A 7,007-nucleotide genomic window follows, 5' to 3' on the forward strand; every position below is an offset into this window, starting at 1 on the left:
ATGCGTTATGCGTTATGCGTTATGCGTTATGCGTTATGCGTTATGCGTTATGCGTTATGCGTTATGCGTTATGCGTTATGCGTTTTGCGTCATGCGTTATGCGTTATGGGTTATGCGTCATGCGTCATGCGTTATGCGTTATGCGTTATGCGTTATGCGTTATGCGTTATGCGTTATGCGTTATGCGTTATGCGTTATGCGTTATGCGTTATGCGTTATGCGTTATGCGTTATGCGTTATGCGTTATGCGTTATGCGTTATGCGTTATGCGTTATGCGTTATGCGTTATGCGTTATGCGTTATGCGTTATGCGTTATGCGTTATGCGTTATGCGTTATGCGTTATGCGTCATGCGTTATGCGTTATGCGTTATGCGTTATGCGTTATCGGCTTTGCGTTATGCGTCATGCGAGATGGGTTATGCGATATCCGTTATGGATTATGCGTAATGCATTATAAGTTATGCGTTATGCGTTATGCGTTATGCGTTATGCGTTATGGGTTATGCGTTATGGGTTATGCGTTATGGGTTATGCGTCATGCGTTATGCGTTATGCGTTATGCGTTATCGGGTTTGCGTTATGCGTCATGCGTTATGGGTTATGCGTTATCCGTTATGGATTATGCGTAATGCATTATAAGTTATGCGTTTTGCGTTATGTGTTATGTGTTATGCGTTATGGGTTATGCGTCATGCGTTATGCGTTATGCGTTATGCGTTATGGGTTATGCGTTACGCGTTATGCGTTATGCGTTATGCGATATGCGTTATGCGTTTTGCGTTATGCGTTATGCTTTATGGGTTATGCGTAATGCGTTATGCGTTATCGGCTTTGCGTTATGCGTTATGCGTTATCGGCTTTGCGTTATGCGTCATGCGTTATGGGTTATGCGTTATCCGTTATGGATTATGCGTTATGCATTATGCGTAATGCGTAATGCGGTATGGGTTATGCGTTGTGCGTTATGCGTTATGCGTTATGCGTTATGCGTTATGCGTTATGCGTTATGCGTTATGCGTTATGCGTTATGCGTTATGCGTTATGCGTTATGCGTTATGCGCTATGCGTTATGCGTTATGCGTTATGCGTTATGCGTTATGCGTTATGCGTTATGCGTTATGCGTTATGCGTTATGCGTTATGCGTTATGCGTTATGCGTTATGCGTTATGCGTTATGCGTTATGCGTTATGCGTTATGCGTTATGCGTTATGCGTTATGCGTTATGCGTTATGCGTTATGCGTTATGCGTTATGCGTTATGCGTTATGCGTTATGCGTTATGCGTTATGCGTTATGCGTTATGCGTTATGCGTTATGCGTTATGCGTTATGCGTTATGCGCTATGCGTTATGCGTTATGCGTTATGCGTTATGCGTTGTGCGTTATGCGTTATGCGTTATGCGTTATGCGTTATGCGTTATGCGTTATGCGTTATGCGTTATGCGTTATACGTTATGCGTTATGCGTTATGCGTTATGCGTTATGCGTTATGCGTTATGCGTTATGCGTTATGCGTTATGCGTTATGCGTTATGCGTTATGCGTTATGCGTTATGCGTTATGCGTTATGCGTTATGCGTTATGCGTTATGCGTTATGCGTTATGCGTTATGCGTTATGCGTTATGCGTTATGCGTTATGCGTTATGCGTTATGCGTTATGCGTTATGCGTTATGCGTTATGCGTTATGCGTTATGCGTTATGCGTTATGCGTTATGCGTTATGCGTTATGCGTTATGCGTTATGCGTTATGCGTTATGCGTTATGCGTTATGCGTTATGCGTTATGCGTTATGCGTTATGCGTTATGCGTTATGCGTTATGCGTTATGCGTTATGCGTTATGCGTTATGCGTTATGCGTTATGCGTTATGCGTTATGCGTTATGCGTTATGCGTTATGCGTTATGCGTTATGCGTTATGCGTTATGCGTTATGCGTTATGCGTTATGCGTTATGCGTTATGCGGTTTGCGTTATGTGTTATGCGTTATGGGTTATGCGTCATGCGTTATGCGTTATGCGTTATGCGTTATGCGTTATGCGTTATGCGTTATACGTTATGCGTTATGCGTTATGCGTCATACGTTATGCGTTATGCGTTATGCGTTATGCGTTATGCGTTATCGGCTTTGCGTTATGCGTTATGCGTGATGGGTTATGCGATATCGGTTATGGATTATGCGTAATGCATTATATGTTATGCGTTATGCTTTTTGCGTTATGTGTTATGCGTTATGGGTTATGCGTCATGCGTTATGCGTTATGCGTTATGCGTTATGGGTTATGCGTTATGCGTTATGCGTTATGCGTTATGCGTTATGCGATATGCGTTATCGGCTCTGCGTTATGCGTCATACGTTATACGTTATGCGTTATCGGCTTTGCGTTATGCGTCATGCGTTATGGGTTATGCGTTATCCCTTATGGATTATGCGTTATGCGTTTTGCGTTATGGGTTATGCGTTATGCGTTATGCGTTATGCGTTATGCGTTATGCGTTATGGGTTATGCGTTATGGGTTATGCGTTATGGGTTATGCGTCATGCGTTATGCGTTATGCGTTATGCGTTATCGGGTTTGCGTTATGCGTCATGCGTTATGGGTTATGCGTTATCCGTTATGGATTATGCGTAATGCATTATAAGTTATGCGTTTTGCGTTATGTGTTATGTGTTATGCGTTATGGGTTATGCGTCATGCGTTATGCGTTATGCGTTATGCGTTATGCGTTATGCGTTATGGGTTATGCGTTACGCGTTATGCGTTATGCGTTATGCGATATGCGTTATGCGTTTTGCGTTATGGGTTATGCTTTATGGGTTATGCGTAATGCGTTATGCGTTATCGGCTTTGCGTTATGCGTTATGCGTTATCGGCTTTGCGTTATGCGTCATGCGTTATGGGTTATGCGTTATCCGTTATGGATTATGCGTAATGCATTATGCGTTATGCGTTTTGCGTTATGGGTTATGCGTTATGGGTTATGCGTTATGCGTTATGCGATATGCGCTATATGTTATGCGTTATGCGTTATGCGTTATCGGATTTGCGTTATGCGTTATGCGTTATCCGTTATGGATTATGCGTTATGCATTATGCGTAATGCGTAATGCGGTATGGGTTATGCGTTGTGCGTTATGCGTTATGCGTTATGCGTTATGCGTTATGCGTTATGCGTTATGCGTTATGCGTTATGCGTTATGCGTTTTGCGTTATGTGTTATGCGTTATGGGTTATGCGTCATGCGATATGCGTTATGCGTTATGCGTTATGCGTTATGCGTTATGCGTTATGCGTTATACGTTATGCGTTATGCGTTATGCGTCATACGTTATGCGTTATGCGTTATGCGTTATGCGTTATCGGCTTTGCGTTATGCGTTATGCGTGATGGGTTATGCGATATCGGTTATGGATTATGCGTAATGCATTATATGTTATGCGTTATGCTTTTTGCGTTATGTGTTATGCGTTATGCGTTATGCGTTATGCGTTATGCGTTATGCGTTATGCGTTATGCGTTATGCGTTGTGCGTTATGCGTTATGCGTTATGCGTTATGCGTTATGCGTTATGCGTTATACGTTATGCGTTATGCGTTATGCGTTATGCGTTATGCGTTATGCGTTATGCGTTATGCGTTATGCGTTATGCGTTATGCGTTATGCGTTATGCGTTATGCGTTATGCGTTATGCGTTATGCGTCATACGTTATGCGTTATGCGTTATGCGTTATGCGTTATCGGCTTTGCGTTATGCGTTATGCGTGATGGGTTATGCGATATCGGTTATGGATTATGCGTAATGCATTATATGTTATGCGTTATGCTTTTTGCGTTATGTGTTATGCGTTATGGGTTATGCGTCATGCGTTATGCGTTATGCGTTATGCGTTATGGGTTATGCGTTATGCGTTATGCGTTATGCGTTATGCGTTATGCGATATGCGTTATCGGCTCTGCGTTATGCGTCATACGTTATACGTTATGCGTTATCGGCTTTGCGTTATGCGTCATGCGTTATGGGTTATGCGTTATCCCTTATGGATTATGCGTAATGCATTATGCGTTATGCGTTTTGCGTTATGGGTTATGCGTTATGCGTTATGCGTTATGCGTTATGCGTTATGCGTTATGGGTTATGCGTTATGGGTTATGCGTTATGGGTTATGCGTCATGCGTTATGCGTTATGCGTTATGCGTTATCGGGTTTGCGTTATGCGTCATGCGTTATGGGTTATGCGTTATCCGTTATGGATTATGCGTAATGCATTATAAGTTATGCGTTTTGCGTTATGTGTTATGTGTTATGCGTTATGGGTTATGCGTCATGCGTTATGCGTTATGCGTTATGCGTTATGCGTTATGGGTTATGCGTTACGCGTTATGCGTTATGCGTTATGCGATATGCGTTATGCGTTTTGCGTTATGGGTTATGCTTTATGGGTTATGCGTAATGCGTTATGCGTTATCGGCTTTGCGTTATGCGTTATGCGTTATCGGCTTTGTGTTATGCGTCATGCGTTATGGGTTATGCGTTATCCGTTATGGATTATGCGTAATGCATTATGCGTTATGCGTTTTGCGTTATGGGTTATGCGTTATGGGTTATGCGTTATGCGTTATGCGATATGCGCTATATGTTATGCGTTATGCGTTATGCGTTATCGGATTTGCGTTATGCGTTATGCGTTATCCGTTATGGATTATGCGTTATGCATTATGCGTAATGCGTAATGCGGTATGGGTTATGCGTTGTGCGTTATGCGTTATGCGTTATGCGTTATGCGTTATGCGTTATGCGTTATGCGTTATGCGTTTTGCGTTATGTGTTATGCGTTATGGGTTATGCGTCATGCGTTATGCGTTATGCGTTATGCGTTATGCGTTATGCGTTATGCGTTATACGTTATGCGTTATGCGTTATGCGTCATACGTTATGCGTTATGCGTTATGCGTTATGCGTTATCGGCTTTGCGTTATGCGTTATGCGTGATGGGTTATGCGATATCGGTTATGGATTATGCGTAATGCATTATATGTTATGCGTTATGCTTTTTGCGTTATGTGTTATGCGTTATGGGTTATGCGTCATGCGTTATGCGTTATGCGTTATGCGTTATGGGTTATGCGTTATGCGTCATGCGTTATGCGTTATGCGTTATGTGTTATGCGTTATGCGATATGCGTTATCGGCTCTGCGTTATGCGTCATACGTTATACGTTATGCGTTATCGGCTTTGCGTTATGCGTCATGCGTTATGGGTTATGCGTTATCCCTTATGGATTATGCGTAATGCATTATGCGTTATGCGTTTTGCGTTATGGGTTATGCGTTATGCGTTATGCGTTATGCGTTATGCGTTATGCGTTATGGGTTATGCGTTATGGGTTATGCGTTATGGGTTATGCGTCATGCGTTATGCGTTATGCGTTATGCGTTATCGGGTTTGCGTTATGCGTCATGCGTTATGGGTTATGCGTTATCCGTTATGGATTATGCGTAATGCATTATAAGTTATGCGTTTTGCGTTATGTGTTATGTGTTATGCGTTATGGGTTATGCGTCATGCGTTATGCGTTATGCGTTATGCGTTATGCGTTATGGGTTATGCGTTACGCGTTATGCGTTATGCGTTATGCGATATGCGTTATGCGTTTTGCGTTATGGGTTATGCTTTATGGGTTATGCGTAATGCGTTATGCGTTATCGGCTTTGCGTTATGCGTTATGCGTTATGCGTTATGCGTTATGCGTTATGCGTTATGCGTTATGCGTTATGCGTTATGCGTTATGCGTTATGCGGTTTGCGTTATGTGTTATGCGTTATGGGTTATGCGTCATGCGTTATGCGTTATGCGTTATGCGTTATGCGTTATGCGTTATGCGTTATACGTTATGCGTTATGCGTTATGCGTCATACGTTATGCGTTATGCGTTATGCGTTATGCGTTATGCGTTATCGGCTTTGCGTTATGCGTTATGCGTGATGGGTTATGCGATATCGGTTATGGATTATGCGTAATGCATTATATGTTATGCGTTATGCTTTTTGCGTTATGTGTTATGCGTTATGGGTTATGCGTCATGCGTTATGCGTTATGCGTTATGCGTTATGGGTTATGCGTTATGCGTTATGCGTTATGCGTTATGCGTTATGCGATATGCGTTATCGGCTCTGCGTTATGCGTCATACGTTATACGTTATGCGTTATCGGCTTTGCGTTATGCGTCATGCGTTATGGGTTATGCGTTATCCCTTATGGATTATGCGTTATGCGTTTTGCGTTATGGGTTATGCGTTATGCGTTATGCGTTATGCGTTATGCGTTATGCGTTATGGGTTATGCGTTATGGGTTATGCGTTATGGGTTATGCGTCATGCGTTATGCGTTATGCGTTATGCGTTATCGGGTTTGCGTTATGCGTCATGCGTTATGGGTTATGCGTTATCCGTTATGGATTATGCGTAATGCATTATAAGTTATGCGTTTTGCGTTATGTGTTATGTGTTATGCGTTATGGGTTATGCGTCATGCGTTATGCGTTATGCGTTATGCGTTATGCGTTATGCGTTATGGGTTATGCGTTACGCGTTATGCGTTATGCGTTATGCGATATGCGTTATGCGTTTTGCGTTATGGGTTATGCTTTATGGGTTATGCGTAATGCGTTATGCGTTATCGGCTTTGCGTTATGCGTTATGCGTTATCGGCTTTGCGTTATGCGTCATGCGTTATGGGTTATGCGTTATCCGTTATGGATTATGCGTAATGCATTATGCGTTATGCGTTTTGCGTTATGGGTTATGCGTTATGGGTTATGCGTTATGCGTTATGCGATATGCGCTATATGTTATGCGTTATGCGTTATGCGTTATCGGATTTGCGTTATGCGTTATGCGTTATCCGTTATGGATTATGCGTTATGCATTATGCGTAATGCGTAATGCGGTATGGGTTATGCGTTGTGCGTTATGCGTTATGCGTTATGCGTTATGCGTTATGCGTT

The sequence above is a fragment of the Lasioglossum baleicum genome, unplaced genomic scaffold, assembly GCF_051020765.1.
Source record: "Lasioglossum baleicum unplaced genomic scaffold, iyLasBale1 scaffold0050, whole genome shotgun sequence".
NCBI classification, from domain to species: Eukaryota; Metazoa; Arthropoda; class Insecta; order Hymenoptera; family Halictidae; genus Lasioglossum; species Lasioglossum baleicum.